Source organism: Tamandua tetradactyla, chromosome 10 (assembly GCF_023851605.1).
Source record: "Tamandua tetradactyla isolate mTamTet1 chromosome 10, mTamTet1.pri, whole genome shotgun sequence".
NCBI classification, from domain to species: domain Eukaryota; kingdom Metazoa; phylum Chordata; class Mammalia; order Pilosa; family Myrmecophagidae; genus Tamandua; species Tamandua tetradactyla.
Window position 1 is genome coordinate 33875503 of NC_135336.1, and position 17492 is coordinate 33892994.

General features: G+C 34.8%; 1 protein-coding gene and 1 long non-coding RNA gene across 8 annotated transcripts in view; one reads left to right on the top strand and one right to left on the bottom strand.

Moving 5' to 3' along the window:
• CD200R1 (CD200 receptor 1) overlaps window positions 1-17492 on the top strand; it is a 74724-nt gene that overhangs the window by 41336 nt on the left and 15896 nt on the right. The window lies entirely within an intron of this gene.
• LOC143648404 (uncharacterized) overlaps window positions 1-17492 on the bottom strand; it is a 37538-nt gene that overhangs the window by 4966 nt on the left and 15080 nt on the right. Inside the window, exons 3-5 of one of the 5 annotated variants that reach the window (XR_013158532.1) lie at window positions 11077-11176; window positions 9947-9980; window positions 4286-4390 (exon numbers count right to left, since the gene is read on the bottom strand). This is a non-coding gene — a long non-coding RNA (uncharacterized LOC143648404). Of the gene's footprint in view, window positions 1-4285; window positions 4394-9500; window positions 9804-9946; window positions 9981-11076; window positions 11177-17492 lie in introns of those variants that run through there. The other 4 variants (XR_013158530.1, XR_013158534.1, XR_013158533.1 and 1 more) reach the window with 4 other exon arrangements.

Here is a 17492-nt window from a genome sequence, read left to right on the forward strand (position 1 = left end):
TAAGCAAAGGAAACTGAACAAGTGCAAGAAACAATGGGGAGCCATCTTTTTGTTTTGTGAACTGAAAAATAATATAATAAGACAGTATTTTAGGAGAGTAACTTGACACCAGCATCCTATTGACTGGCAGTGACACTCAGTACAAGATTTATTTTGAAGTAGGAGTGAAGGGCTTCCATTTTAGGAAATCACATGGACCACTGACAGACATGTAGAAGATGTCAAATTCAGTACAGAGAGGTAGGACACCTAAGTGGAAAATTCCTACAGACATTTGGAATTACAGCACAACTCAGATTTTATGACTCATTGGTGGAATGATGAGCCCACAAGATTTTTGGATTTGTGTCTTAGGAGTGATAGTTATCTCCTTCCTCTCTATAACAGAGGGCAAGATCCCAAAGAGATGGACAGAGAGGTAATCTGGGGTATAAATAGAATGTTTAACTTTAAAGAATAAGAGAGAAAACTGTTGAAATTGAGGAGTAAGTTAAATTAGGTATAGGGGTGCTTGATAAATTGAGGCTGGCAGTAAGAATATAGATGAGAACAACTTAGAGAGTTCATAGTAGATTAATGAATAAATTCAGTTAATGGTGCTGGATAAAAGAATAACACAGTTGTCATTTGATTTTATGTGTATCTGAAAAATTAAATGCACAGTAATTAGAATGTACTAACCATCATTATGTTTTTTCCTTTTCCTGGTTTTATCACTTGCACCATAAATGACTCCTGAGTGGGATTAGGGAGTAGACCTGTGGTTATGAAATAGCTTTGGACTGTGTGATGCTAATAGCCCTCTAAGGATCAGCCCCTAGTACAACTATGTCTTTTTGTATAACAAAATTCATATAATAGACATAATCAGCTCATTCCCCACCCCCTCAGGAAGAAACAACACTATATGCACATTAACACTGAGCAAAGACTTTCAGAGTTTTCCTAGCTAGAATCAATTTGCTCGTATGTCCAGAAAGCCTAGAACATTCTAAGAATAAAATCCTATATTTAAGCAGAAGAGTATAGAAAAGTCCCAAGATTGAAGCAAAACTGGAAGTTTTTAGAAGCAAATAATTTACTTAAAAAAATCTCTGCTCCTTTGATTTGTTGATGTTGTAGGTTCTCCAGGAAGCCGACTCAGGGTAAGTGGTACAGAATATTTATTAGGGAGGTTTTGGAAAAAATCTCCATTCTTCGCTTAAGCCCATCCAGAGAATATTTTATTTTAGATATTATATATTTTTAATTCTAAAATTTCCATTTTTAAATTTGCTTTCTTTTTGTCTGCTTTTTTGCTCATTATTAGCATATTTTCTGTTACATCATTGAGCATGGTTTTTATATCTGCTTTAAGATCCTTGTCTGATAATGCCACTATCTGGGTCACTTGAGGTTGGCCTCTCTTGATTGTCTTTCCCCCCCCAAAATGTGTCATACTTTCCTGGTTCTTTGTATATTGAAAAATTTTACTTTCATTGTGAATGTTGCATTGTAGAGACTCTGGGTTGTGTTATATTGTAGAGACTCTGGATTCTGTTAGATTGCTCCAAAGAGTGGTGAATGTTTCCTTGCAGGAAGAATTAACTTAGTTGTATTCAAACTGCAAACTCGGTCTCTTGGACAGCACTTCAAATCTCAATTCATTTACTTTTAGCTAGTGTGCTTTTTAGTGTGTCCTGTCATATGTAGTTTAGGGTCAGGCAAAGATATGAGCAAAGTTTATATACAAAATTTGGAATGTTCCCTCTCTGACTCTTGCACTTTCCAGAAGCAAAGGTTGCCTTGAACTCTGTACATTGGTTCTTCAGACCAGAAAAACAGTTTTGTTTCCTGTCAGAGGTTTAGCTGCATAGCATTGCACCAACTAAAGCCTTCCCTTAGACTAAAAGCTGTAAAATTGGGGAAAAATGCAAACTCCCTCTGTGTCTTTTCCTTCTTTTAACTATTGACACCCCCTCAAGGACCTTCCTGCTTTGTCCCTCCTCCAGGGCCTTCAGGGTTGTTTTGATATTTTGTTCAGATTTATAGTTGTTAACTGTGGGAGGCTTTATCTGGCAGAAGCTTACTTGATTATAACAGAAGTAGAATTTCCCTCAAGTCCATGTCGTTTTAATATCATTTTTTTTTTTTTACCACTGATTCTGACTTGGACATGGAAACTCAATGTATGATGTCGCTTTTCTTTCTAAATTTCATCCATATATTTAATATTTTGTTTTGTTGCTCTTTTCTCAATAAAATCTCACTCTCCCCACCTCAATTTCTAGACACTAAAATAGCTCTATGTTGAGTCAAAAAGTTTGCTATGGAATATAATTCTAACCAGTAGCTGTGTTATCTTTAATAAAATGCTTACTATCTTTAGTGAGTAATTTCCTCATTTGTAACATGAAGGGGCTGTATGACATGATTTAGAAGTATAGCCTTTTCAGACAGTAAAGATTTGAGAAACCTTTAAGTCAAAACACTTCCTTTTATACATGGGGCAACTAAAGTCAAGGATTGTTAAAGGAATCACTAAAGTTATCAACTTTTTAGTGACTGAACCAAGTTTGAATACCTCTATGAACAGAAATGAGGGGAAAATAGATAAGCTAAGTGTGTGTGTGTGTGTGTATGAAAATTGGTATTTGATGTGTTGTATTTGAAAGGACAGCAAGAATTAAATGGAAAAAAAATAGCAGTCAAAGGTTTGAAATTCTCCTTTAGGAAAAATAAGTCAAAGCTAAAATGTGGGTCAGATATTCTGTCAACCAATAAATAAGGGAGTGTCTGTCATGTCAGGAACTGTGCTACGTGCTGGAAATACTTGAATAAGACAAACATAGATCTTCCTCTCTTGGAACTTAGAATTTGGTACGCAAATTATGTATTAAGCAAGTTATTGCATATAATTAAATAGAGTATATAAGGAGAAACATAGGTAGACATGGAAGTGTGTAATTGTTAAGTCTAATCTGATCTGAGGATCAGGAGATGCTTCCCAGAGAAAGTGAGGTTTAAGACAAAGATAAGCAGAAAATAGCTAGGCATGAAGAAATGGGGACAAACATTCCACATAGGTCAAACATCTTTTGTATGAAAGATAGAGGGTTATTCAGCTGTGACTAGAGTGGTGAAAGTAAGGGAGAAATCAAAGCATAGAGGCCCAGTTGAAGTTCTGGGGTTGCGGGAGAGTGACAAGGGAAAGACTTAAGAGAAAGAAAAGGAGGTGAGACCTAGGGAATTCCTACATTAAGGTGCCTAAGGAGAGAGGCAGTCTTCCAGGGAAGATAGGGGAGGAGGTGGAGAAGACAGGTAGAGAAGACAGGAAGGAGACAGAGATCAAAAAACTTAGATTGTAGTGGTGCGGGCTTAAGAAAGGGGTTTTAGGACACAGAAGTGGTTACTAGTATTAAATGCCAGGCACTCTAGAAGCACAGTACTGAAGAAAGACCAGAAGTTTGCATTGACTGGAGCTACTGACCTTCAAATTTGAAGTTTGAGAGGAAGTGTGGGTGTTGCAAGATTGTCAGGTATTAAGGAAAGAATGGTGTGGAGACAATTTGGGTCTTCCATCAAAGACCAATCATTCTAGAAGTTTGGCAGCAAAGAAAGGAGAAATGATCATGGCTAGAAGCGAAAAGCAGGGTCTAATTTTTTTTTCTTTCAACATAGGGGAAAGAAAACCATGTGTGTTTAAAGTGTATTATTTGAGAAAATTCAGTAATTCAGTAACATTTTTTTCCCAAACTGGTTTGTTTGTGTTATGTGCCTTTATGTTGTTTAGTGATTTCTTTTCTTTTTCTGTGCAATTTTGTTACTTTACCATGGAATGCTACTTTTCCCCAAATATTTATCCATTACAGATATGAGTATATCTGGCTATACCATCCATTTTTTTGGTATTGCCAATTTTGCAAAAAAAAATGTTAAGTGGTACAAATTGGTAGATTCTAAATAATGAGATCTAGTTATTTTTATTCTCTGAAAAGCCATTCTGTCTCTCCTTAACTCACTTCCTCCAAGATGTTCTCCAAGAATTGTTCTAAACAAGTAATTTTAAACTGGTTGATTGACTTGTAGGGCTTAAACTATTGAAGATACTTAGAGCCATCTCAAGCCTGATCAATTAGAATTTCCCGGGTGTGGAATCTGGGGATCTGAACTTTTACTAATCTTCACAAGTGATTCTGATAGATAGTCAGGGATAAAAAGGAATAGTTCTAGGTTGTTCTTAGTTTTTTTTTTGCTGCCCATGCTATCCCATCCTGTCCCTCCCACTCAGCAGACACCTGCTCACCTTCTGATTTACTGATCATCCAATGTGAACTTCTCTAACTTCGCGCTGAAGGTGATGTTCCTCAGGGCCCCGACTTCACCTCATTCATCCCAGATCTCTGCACAGCTGCTTAACATTGAAAGGGCATTCAAAAAAATTCATTAACCGGAACTTCAAAATGTCTACTGTGTCTATAAACCACTCTTGCCATGTTCGCTCTCTCAGAGAACAAGCATCAGTCTTTTCAAAAGCAAGCCTCTGCTTTGCTTTTTGTCTCACCTCCTCCCAGCCCTTCAGGGATCCTGCTTTGCAAGATGAACCTCCACCATTCTTGTCAATTCTAGCTCTCCCTCTTTCTATCTCCATATGCTGTGTTTGCCTGTATTCTCTAACGGTCAAGTTTGACATGAAAGGATAAAGCCAATGTCTCATTTCTCCTAATTTTTCAAGTTCAAAATTCTTGTAAGAGTAGTCTACATTTGTTGACTCAATTTCTTCTACCTGGCCCCTTTTGATCTGATTTATGCTCCTCCATGCTAAAACTACTCTTACAGTTTTTAAAGATCACTAAGGGGAACATCCCGGTCTCTGTTTGAGGACTTTCCCTTCATGATTTAACCTTGACTATTTCTGTCCTAAAATTTCCCTTTCTCTTGAATTTAGAATGCTATGTTTACCTTCTACTTTTGTGCTCCTTCTTATTGTTTTTGCTAACTCCACTTTCTCTAACAGATTCCAAACTATAAATGTTTTCAAGATCTGGTTTTGGCTTGTTTTCTAATTTCCACACCAGAGATTACAGTTAGACTATGGGCTAGAGTAGAGTTGCGGACACTTTTAGTTGGCTCATGTGATTTTGTTTGTGTGTTTGTTTGCTTTTTGGCATGGACAGGCACCGGGAATCAAACCCAGGTCCCCGGCATGGCAGGTGAAAACTCTGCCTGCTGAGTCACCATGGCCTGCCCTAGCTCATGTGTATTTTAGAGAACATTGTATTAGTTGTAATACTTTAAAATTGGGAGATTTTGCCTAAAATCTCTAATGTAGCATTTAGAGTTGCTGTGAGGATAAATTAAATGATGCATGTGTCTGAATTTTATGAACATTCAAAAGGTGGTAACCTAATTATCTTTTTGCAGCTTTCAAAATCTTTTTGTATACATTATTTCATAATAATTTCCTACAAAAAATAGTTTTTACTTATTTCTAGTGTTTTGGAATTAGAAAAATGCTGGAATTAATATCCTAGTACATATATCTCTGAATATGTAAATATGCATACTTATTCACTATGTTTCTAACCACTGAACATGTTAGCTTTTGTGATCATTCATACACATTTGCACAAAACCTCCCTTGAGTCAGGGAACAAGACTTCTTCATTAACTAATTTTGAGCTATTTGACGATAACTGCCTCAAAAAATAAAACAACAACAAAAAACTAGGCTCAGCAGTATGGCTTTTATTAGCACTGTGTCCTAACCAACTGATACTGACTTTGTGATTATTATGCATTCGATGTTATTTATTACATACCATAATTCTTTTTACTTTCTACATTTTGCCCATTCATTAAATTCATTACTGAATTTTGGCATTTTGTAACTTATTTTTCTTAAACTCGTCTCACTTTTTTTTTTTTTTATAAACCATCTGGGTGTTTTATTTTTGTCTCTATGCTGTATCTGAAGTGTATAATTATAGTCATTAGTTGTGTCACCTTCAATAAGTTAATCTTTTGTCAGTTGGTCTTTATCTTTTACTCGTTTCTTAGTTGCTTGCCCATCTCTTTTTTTATTGGTTTATATGTTTTCTGTATAATTTTGGAGGAAATTAGTTTTTGTTTATCATAAATTTGCAGATATCCTCCAGGGTTTTTCTTGGCTGTTGACATGGATGCAGAGTTTGTTTATTTTTATTTATTTATTTTGGCCATATGGAAGCTTTAGATTCTTTATATGGTCAAATTTCTCAATATTCTCCTTTATGATTTCTAAGTTTTGCATCAGGGTTAGAAAGATTTTATTCACTTAAGGTGACCAACTGGCCTGGTTTGCCTGGAATTTTCTTGGTCTTAGCACTGAGCATGCTCTGTGCCAGGAAACCCATCAGTCCCACACAAACTGAGATATTAGTTACCCTCTTTCCTGCTTCAGATTTAAAGAAAAAAAATTGGCCAGGTTTCTTCCAGTACTTCCATTTTTATTTTTTATGTTTGATCTTTGATCCATTTTATTTTATTTTATTTTAGTGTGAGATGTGAGATTTGACAGGTGGGAATCTGTTTTTGTTTCTTTTCTTTTTTTTCCAAACAGCTAGCCATTTCTCCCAATGCTATCTATTAATCATACAAATAATTATCCTTTCCTTAGCAATTTGAATGGCCACTTTTATCACATACTAAATTCCCATTTGTGTAAAGAAAGCAAATGAAGTTCAGCGAGTAACCTGTGCAAAGTTATAGGAATAATAAGTGAAAGAGATGAAATATTAGCAGATTTTCTTTACTCTAATTTGGTGTTTATTCTTAGTTACTGTTAAAACTTTCCTATAGGAACACCTAATTAGGTGCTGTCTGCTACTAAATTGATGTCTTTAAAAATGTAACTCAGTTTCATAAATTTAAGTGTAAGAACATGAAACATATGCTGCATGTTAGAATCAATTGTCCAGATTATTTTGTAAAAAAATGTTGAAAATTAAGAAAAAAGTATTAATTTGTATTTCTTATTGTTTATTATTTTAATTTTCTTATTTGTAACATATAATACATATAACAGATATATATATACACACACACACACTTTAAATAAGAATTATGCAGTGAATACTTGTTTAAGCTATGAGACAGGTTATTGCTAGTTCCTTCCCAGTTGCACCCCTCAAGTTATACTCTAAAGACAACCTTACCTTTTGGGATAATTATTTTTTTGAGGGAATGATCAAACTCGGTTACTCATTACATTTTACCATCTATACATGTAAAAAATAATTTAATTTTGCCTTTTTTTGCATTGCATATAAATGAAATCATATTGAGTGTATCTTTTATAACTTTTAATTTACTCAGTATTATGTTTTAAGGTTTAATTATGTCAAAGTTCATTATTATTATCATTACTATGAGTACTTTTTATCCTAAACTTTCAATGTTTGCAAAATAATTTTTCCCCTGCCAATTTTGGAAAAATTCTGGTGCAGAAATGCCAAACATGATTTAAAAATAGGAAATCTCATGTTTTGTATTTCAGTTTCTTTTTTTTAACCAAGGATTTATGATAATTGAAATATTAAGCTGTAAGTTATGTGAAGTAAAAGGTTTTAATTTTTAAACTATGTGCATTCAATATCATTAAAATGGCAAACATTTATTTTTCCTTTTTTTTTTCTTCTTCCATAGGGAAATACATTTTGCCTCAGGAAAAAAAAAAATCCTGAAATCATTTTGTAAGAGTAGTATAACTGCAGAAGTTGAAATTCTTTCTTTCCTTAGCCCTGGCTTTTCTTCAGACCCCATAGTTCCTCCAGCCACATGTCCTCTGCATGTATTACTTATATGTGTTTTCTCCTGCTTTGCCCATTATCATTGGCATGACTAGTTACTCCAAAACTTAGTGACTTAAAAACAGGTATTTATTTTGTCACAGTGATCCAAGAGTGAGTATAAGAGAGCACAGGAGGAGAGAAGTCACAGTCTTTTTGTAACTTACTATCAGCAGTGACATCCCATTGCTTCTGTTGCATTCCATCTCTTTGAATTAAATCAGTAAACCCAATCCACACTCAAGGGGTGGGGATTCATGAAGGTATGAATACTAGGAGGTGAGACTCATTCAGAGCCATCCTGGATGCAACCTGTTCTAGTTTGCCAGCTGCCAGAATGCAATATACCAAAACGGAATCTCTTTTAAAAAGGGGAATTTAATAAGTTGCTAGTTTACAGTTCTAAGGCTGAGACAATGTCCCGATTAAAGCAAGTCTATAGGAATGTCCAATTAAAGGCATCCAGAGAAAGATACCTTGGTTCAAGAAGGCCGAGGAAGTTCAGGGTTTCTCTCTCAAGTGAGACGGCACATGGCGAACACAGTCACAGTTTCTCTCTCGGCTGGAAGGGCACATGGTGAGCACAGTGTCATCGGCTAGCTTTCTCTCCTGGCTTCCTGTTTCATGAAGCTCCCCAGGAGACGTTTTCCTTCTTCATCTCTAAAGGTCACTGGCTGTGGACTCTCTGCTTCATGGTGCTGCAGCAATCTCTGCTCTCTCCAAATCTCCTTCATTCTCCAAAATATTTCCTCTTTTATAGGATTTCAGAAACTAATCAAGACCCACCCGAATGGGTGGAGACATGTTGTCACCTAATCCAGTTTAACAACCACTCTTGATTAAATCATCTCCAGGGAGATTCAAACATACAGCATTGAATAATAGGGATTAGAAGAAACGGCTGCCTTTGCAAAATGGGATTAGGATTAAACATGGCTTTTCTAGGGTACATACACCATTTCAAACCAGCACACCACCTAAGCTCCTGCACCTGAAAGTTACAAAATTCATGGACTCTGTCTGTCATGGACTTCCACTAGTCCCCAGATTACACCTGAAAACCACTGCATTAGAGGCAGAAGTATTATTAAACCATTCTGATGACAGTACATCTTATCTACAGGACCCCTAGTAAAGGAGACAACTGAATTTCATGACATTTTACTTGAATCTTCCTTAACTTCCCCAAAAGGAAATACTACTTTTATGTCTAATGTATATCCCAATATACTTTCTATAAAATGCAATATATTCACTAAAATGTTAAGGTTGAATTGTAAACTTTCTTGAGCCAGGAGATTCACAGTAAAAGGTTTCTGTACTGTATTGACTTTATCATATTGCTGATCAGATAAAGGTCATGTGCTTAATGTAGCTAAATAAAGGTTGCTCTGGCGAGGAAATTTGAGTTACCAGTTCTCTGTGTGGTTAAGAGCTCAGTCACAAATTTGCATTTGTTTTAAATGAAACCTTGAATCTTTAGGAGAAATGTACTGCTTAATTCTAAGGCTTAGTACCTCAATTTGTAATGTGCTTTGAAAGCTTTCATGATTTATGCATTACTTGCTGAACAATTATCTGTGTTTTGCAGAGGTGAAAAATAGAGCATATGGACGGTTTTAATTAAATAAACATTTTCAGGAAACAAGTAACACTGAGAAGTAAAACTCATAATTACAACCATTGCTTAATTCATAATAGTTCAGCTCTATATTTTTTATAACTTGTAGAGTTTTGAAGTTGAAAGCTTGTAACATTAAATGATGAGTGAAATAATTCTATGTGGTTTTCCTTATGCAAAATATCTGCGAATATTTTTTGCAGATATCAAATAACATTGTTTACTTTCTATTTTTTAAGTTGTAAATTCATTAAATGTAAAATTCTGATTAAGATGATGAGTTTGCAAAGGTCATAATAAGCAATAAGAATGAATTCTTGTTACTTCAGTATTAGCCTAGAGGCTCCAAGTCCGGGAGAAAAATGTAAATAGAGCTGTCAAAATAAAACAATTTCAATTATTTTCTTTTGCGGCTATATGATTGTGTTATCAGAATATAGTCAAAATTTTCATTCTACGGTTTTGTTCCAAATTAAAGGTTCTTTTGAGTTTAAAATTTATTTTCTCATTTACTTACTTTATTGCTTTGTTTATTTTTTTTCTCAAAAGACCTGCAAAATAAATAAAAGGGCAAAGAATTATTAACTTTTTTTGTTGTCCACCCTCATCCATTAATAATGAATAAATCTTAGTAATTATGTTAACTAGTTAAATAAGGCATAATCTGTGCCTTCATTACTGAATCAGGTGTTTACTGGGAGTGGTGAAATATCAGACCTGCTATTTATAAGTTTTTTAATCAGTGCAGCGCAGCAGGGCAGAGCATTTTACAAAGGATAAAAACTGTTTAACACCCCAAGAAAGCCATGTGCGGTTTCTGACAGCCCTTTTTTTCCACTGGCAGCAGGCTTCATGGAACATGAGTTTGCACAGTCATGTCTACTCAGTGTCTGTTCTGTGGGCGGTATATGCTTGCTCAGGCATATGACAGTAAGGATTTGGGAAAGAAAATTTTTTCTGTTCATTGTGACTAAGAGGTTTCAATAGTAGTAAAATCATAAACAATATTAGTCTGCTGATGAGTTGGCCTTACAAGGAAGAGTATTTTTATTTTTTCAACTTATTTTTAGGTATCATCTATGTTTTTTTCTTTCCTTTTTTTTGGGGGGGGGGTGCATGGTCTGGAAATTGAACCCGGGTTTCCCACATGGAAGGCGGGCATTCTAACCTCTGAACTACCTGTGCACCTGGTATCATCTATTTTTGTTTGGTATTGTTTTGTGTTTATTTGTGTGGATGCATGTGCAAGTGTGTGTTCAAACCTGTTATTTCTTATATTGTTTTTCATAAATCTTTTCACTTCAATGAGGGATAACTTATGTACAAAGGGCTGCTCCATTAAAATGTAGAATTTAATGAGTTTTGACAATTGTATACATCTCTGAATCACCACCACAAACAAGATAGAAAACACTCCCATAACCCTCAAAATATTCTGTGTACATCTTTGGTCTATTCTTGCCTTTATTCGTATCTTCAGGCAACCACTGATTTGTTTTTTGCCCCATAGATCAGTTAGCATTTTAGATAAATGGTATCATGTATATGATGAGCTTTGTGTGTGACCCTTTGAGATTCATCAGTGTTGGTGTGTGTTCCTTTTCAATGATGATAAGAACCCATTGTATGGATAATTTATCCATTTACCTGTTAATGGGACATTTGGGATATTTCCAGGTTATGGCCATCATGAATAAAGCTGCTGTAAACATTCATGCTTAAGTCTTTCTTTTTAAAATTTTTCATTCTGAAATATAATGTATATACAAAAAAAGTGATAGATTTCAAAGTACATTTTAACATGTAGTTTTAGAACAAATTTCAAAGTATGGTTTGGGTTACAGTTCCACCATTCAGGTGTTTCTTTCTAGTTGCTCTAAGACACTAGAGACTAAAAGGAAATATAGTATAATGATTCAGTAGTCATATTCATTTATTAAATACTGTCTTCTCTGATACAACTTTGATCCTTCTTCTAGTCTTTAGGGATATTTGGGCAATGACCATTCTAACTTCTTCATGTTCAAAAAGGGTATCGATATTATGGGGTAGGGGGATACAATTGGTTGATGCTTTTGGAGAGACTGGTAATTGGATTTCAGGGCTCATCTGGCCTAGTAATCATCTGGAGGCTATAAGTTCCTGAAAAATAAAGTTAGTGTGACACTTTTATAGAGTCTCAGATAAAGCCCCAGGTATTCTTTAGGGTTTACAGGAATACTTTTGGTTGGGGCTTGACATACCACAGCAATTAGCAATATCTAATTGATATTAATAAGGGTAACCTCCAGAATAGCCTCTCGACTATTTGAAATCCCTTAGCCACCGATGCCTTATTTTATTATTTATTATTCAGCAGTTTCAGGTACATTCTTCTAGCCATTCTAATGTAACATAAACTAAAAAGAGATATCTATATAATGCACAAGAATAACCTCCAGGATAACCTCTCAACTCTGTTTGAAATCTCTCAACCACTGAAACTTTATTTTGTCTCATTTCTTTCTTCCCCCTTTTGATCAAGAAGGCTTTCTCATGCTCATGATGCCAGGTCCCAGCTCATCCCAGGAGTTCTGTCCCACATTGTCAGGGAGATTTACACCCCTGGGAGTCATGTCATGTGTAGAAGGGAGGGCAGTGAGTTCACTTGCTGAGTTGGCTGAGAGAGAGAGAGGCCACATCTGAGCAAAAAAAGAGATTCTCTGGGGGTGACTCATGCATAATTGTAAGCAGGTTTAGCTTCTCCTTTGCAGGAATAAATTTCATGGGATCAAACCCCAAGATCGAAGTCTCAGCCTGTTGAATTGATTTTCTCCACTGCTCCTTTACAGATTAGCCTGAGATACCGTTTGTACAGTAAACGCAGTAAAATATTTAAAACTTTTATTTACCTGTTTTCAAAATGATGAATTGTTTTCCCAGTATGCCCTAAAGATGTCCAATGAGATTTATTTCTTTTTTTAAAAAAAATAAAACTATTATTATAAATTCATGGATTTAAACACTCATGATGTGTTTTAGTTAATTGTTATCCTTATTGATTCCTTAACAGATCAAGATCAATCTTTGGCCCATTGGTTCTTGACATTTTTGTTAAGACTCTAGTTATAGCTCCTGTGCTTACTACTATGACGGGACTTTCCAGGCTTATCTTGCATATTTTCTGTCCTAGAGCTAGTATCAGGGATTTATTTTAAGTGTACTTGGTTTCTTTGACCTAAAAATTATATTTAGAAACCACCATTTGCTGCTAGTTTTCTTAAAACTACTGGTTTAGTTATTGTTTCTAAGCCTTCTCAGTGGGTAGAGCTAGGGAGTATGTATTCTATAATAAAACATGAAATACATCATGAATTGATACTGATACTTTTGATTCAAATTTAAGTCTCAAGGTTTTTACTTAGACCTATTTGTTTACATCGATATCTCCTTCCTCTTACACTGAAAAATTGAGTGACAACTGTTTAATAAGTCTCCTGATTTATCCCATAAAATGTATACAACAGTTTGAGAATAACAATACCAAACACTACCAATATCAAATAATGATTATTATAGGCAGTTTAAGATTTTTTTGCAATTATTTTTGGCATAGAACAGAGACATACAGTGAAATTACTGTGTGTTAAAGTCATTTGGAATAGTTTCTCTTGTGTGATTATACAGCCCATACTATACACAGGTTCATTTATTTCCATTTGCTGTGCATTTTTCGGGTTTAAAAATAGTTTAAAAATCATTTCATTATGTTTTATCATTATGTAAAATGTTTGCAGGGTTCCAAAGTCAAATTTATGAAATAAGGTATATTCAAAGAGATATTTCAATTCTTGTTCCTATTTTATCCTACCATTTAAACATTTTTAAGCATGAGAAGAAATGAAATACACACATACACACACATGCAAAAAAATAACACACACATTCCTTCTATGCTTAGTTTAATGGTAGTTATGATATATACTCTCACCTACCTTTCTTCTTTTACTTAATAATGTCCCTGAACATCAGTCCATAATAGTTTATGGAGTTATCTCTCATTCTTTTTAAGAGCTTCATAGTATTTGATTATGTGGTTGTACCATAGTTTAGTCAATGTATCTCTAACAGTACCATTTGGGTTATTTCCGAAAGTCTTGTTATTACAAATAATACTTCAATGAATACCCCTGTGCACATATTCTTTTCATATTGTTGCTAGAGTATCTTTGGGATAGATTTTAGAAATGAGATTGCTGGGTCAAAAGAAAATGCATATATAATTTTGCTATCTTTTGCCAAATTTCCCTCTGTCAAAGCTATACCATTTTATGTTCCTACCAGCAGTGTAGGGGTGTGCCTGTCTCGCCACAGTTTCACCAAGAGAGTATGTTGTCAAACTTTTGGATTTTACCGATCTGTTAGGCATTGCATCATAGTTTGCTTTTTTTTTTTTTTAACTTTTTTTTAAATTGTGAAATATAACATATATGCAAAAAAGCAATAAATTTCCAAGCACATTTTAATTAGTAGTTATAAAACAGATTTTAAAGTTTAGTATGGGTTACAGTTCCACGAATTTTTGTTTTTTCTTCTAGCTGCTCCAAGACACTGGAGATCAACAGAAATATCAATATAATGATTCAGCAGTGAAACTCATTTGTTAAATTCTGTCTTCTCAGTTATACTCCTCCTTCTCTTTACATAGCATATATACATAAAGGCAATAAATTTCAAAGTACATTGCAACAATTAGTTATAGAACAGATTTCAGAGTTTGGTATTCCATAATTTTAGGTTTTTATTTCTAGCTGCTCTAAGGTACTAGAGGCTAAAAAGAAAAATCAGTGTAATGTTTCAGCAATCATACTCATTTGTTAAACCTCATCTCTCTATAACTCCACCATCACCTTTGATCTTCCTTCCAACATCATAGTTTCAGTGGGTATTTTTAAATAGTTTTTTTAATTGGATAAGTTTACAGAAAAATCATGCAGAAAATATAATTATCCTATAACAGCTCTCCCCTCTACCACATGTGCACGCACGCACACACACATGCACAGTTTTCCCCATTTTAAACACTTTGCGTTAGTGTGGCATTTTTGTTACAATGGATAAAAGAATAATATTTTAATTATCCTATTAACTGTAGTCCATAGTTAATTTACAACCTATTTGCATTCCCTTTTATATGGCTGATGTTCAGTATCTTTACATATCACTAAGAGAAATTTGTACTTCTTCTGTAAAATTTCTGTCTACATCTTTAGACCATTTTGCTATAGGGTTGTGTTGATATTTGTTTTAACCCATCTTGACTCAGCCACATACCAGGGATCAGGGAAAGCTATATTTTAAGCATTGAGGCTGCAGAATGAAAATCATGGGTGAAAACCCCTGTCCTCATGGAGGTTATAATCTAGTGAGGAACTAATGGAATTTGCCCATGAACTCTAGCGATTGTCTCAGATCCTCCTTTCTCACAATTCTCAGGCAGATTCAAAATTCATAATTTGTATCTCCAAATGCCATCATAATCCTCAGCCTTTGGACTTGCTACATGATCTGCTCTTTCAAATCTTTATCTCTCAGTTTTCCCCCAAGAATATGGCTTGGACTCACTTCACGAGCTCTCCCGAATTTGCATTAATTTGGGTAGATAATACCTTAGTATATTACTTCATATCCAGCCTTCACTTCTGCTAACTGCAATAAGACCTATTGTACAAATGCACAATTGGGCAACTGGAGCAGATAGGTAGCCATGGCCAAAGTGCTTAACACTGTGAGTCAGCATTTTTTTAATCTCTAGAAATGAGGATAATAATATCTATGCATATGAAGAGACTGAAATAAATAATATATGCAAATTACCCCAAATACGTTCATAGTATAAGTGCTCAATAGTCATGATTTTTAAAGAATGTTTTGTTAAAGAAAATGGTACTGAGAGGGGCATAGGAGTCAAAATTTCTGCAAAAATATTGTATATTAAATCTTACCCTAGAATGTTCCTCTTTGCTAGTCAAATGCACCCACTATAGAAACACTAGAAGTGTTTCTTTTCCTGGTCCTAGGAGCTTTGTACCTTCTACAGTTAGAGCCTGCCAATATCCAGTCTCAATGCTAATCACATATCCAGTCTTTGAAAGTTCATGTGGTTTTATGCTTTCTAAATGGCATTCTTTCTTAAGCAGTCCCCTTTTTCCTTTTATCTTTCAAGAAAACTCTATCTTTTACTATCCAGCTCAGATATCGTATATTCTGTACATACTTCCATCATTGCATTGAAAGGTTTAAATTATAATTGGTTACAGAGATGCTTCCTTTCCTGGACCTTAAGCTCCATGAGAGGACAGAGTATTGTTTATTACGATGTATCTATGTCTGGCAGAGGACTTTGCCAATAAGTGGTGCTCAAAAAATATTTACGAGCATTTCCCACTTAGAGCTTGCCTTACAAAGTGTGGACTTAAGAGGCAGTTGACTGTATGATATGATTTCAGTAATGCTTAGTTAAATCCATAAAAGCATCCAAATAGCACATCACTACTAAACTTCTACCAACTCACTTGTACCTGAAAAGTCTGTAACAGATAGTAAAACCCTTTCTTCTACAACTGGAGATAGGTTAAATACATATGAGCTTTGGAGAAGGAATACTTTGACTTGAAGGTAAAGACAGGAGGGCAGGAGGGACACTCTAGGCCTAAAGTAGGGGATGCTGAAACAGGTAGGAAGAACAGTTCAGGTCAAAAGTTTGTACTGGGGAAAATTCTGCAGAGACATTTGCTTTGTTGTTGTAATTTGTGTTTCCACTGGCCACTGTAATTCAAAATTGGCCTGAGGAATGTGAAAGAAAGGTAGTTTTTACTAGGAGTCATATCTACTAATACATGTTCTGCTCTCCACCCCCACCTCTTTTCAGAGGTAACACTCATCTTTTAATGATAATTCTAATGGTAACACTCATCTTTTAATGATAATTCTAATAGGAAAGTGCTTTACACTCAAACAGTTTCTACATTTCAGGATTCTGACTTCTCATATATATTTGTGGAATGCATTGTTTGAATAATATTGTTTATGTTTAAGGATCTTGGTAAATTTTTCATTCTGAAATTATTTCTGCATTTACCTTGTATCTCTTTCAAAATGTGACCACTAAGCAAACCCATGGCCTATCCAAAGAAAATTTTTCATTCAATTTTTGCAAAACAGGTTATTATTTCAGATAAAATTTTTAAAAGCGAGTTTTAGCAGGTATATGTTAATTATTTCCTGTATCCCCCACCAAACCCTACTGTCTCTCAAAATTTTTGTTTGTCATTATAGTTAGATTTTTTTTTAATTTTAAAATTCTATTTTGGTTATATATCTTACATTGAGCACTTCAAGGAAAAATGATCACAATAAGTTCAAATGTATACTTGGAGCAATAAATACCCTTTCTAATTACCCTCAAGTATTTAACATTTGGAAGTGTAAGTAGATGCCAGGTCAACTACAGATTAAAAGATGTAAAATAAGCATGTAATCAATAAATCAGGACCACACATGAGGGTGGTAGACTGAATGGTGGTCCCTCCAAAGGTGCATCTACTTAGAATGTGTGTGTGTGAACTTATTTGGAAAAAGAGTCCTTACAATTGTAATAAAGTTAAGGATTATTGACACCATTATGGATTAGGGTTGGCTCTGAATGCAGTGACAAGTGTTCTTAGAAGAGAAGAGAAGGGAAGAACACCCTGGGAAGAAGGCACTGTGAAGATGGAAGCAGAGATCCGAGTGATGCCTCTACAAGCCAAGGAATGCCAAAGATAGACCACAAACACTGGAAGCTAGAAGAGGCAAGAAAGGATTGTCCCTGGAAGGTTTCAGAGGGAACATGACCCAGCTGATACGTTGATTTTAGACTTCTAGCCTCCAGAACTGTGAGACAACAGATTTCTCTTGTTTTAAGCTACCCAATTTGTGGTACTTTGTCATGGCAGCCTTAGGAAACTAGTATAAGTAATTAAGGTCATTTGTTAGTGTCAGTATGTTTTTGAAAAATACAATTCATATTCATATTTATTGCA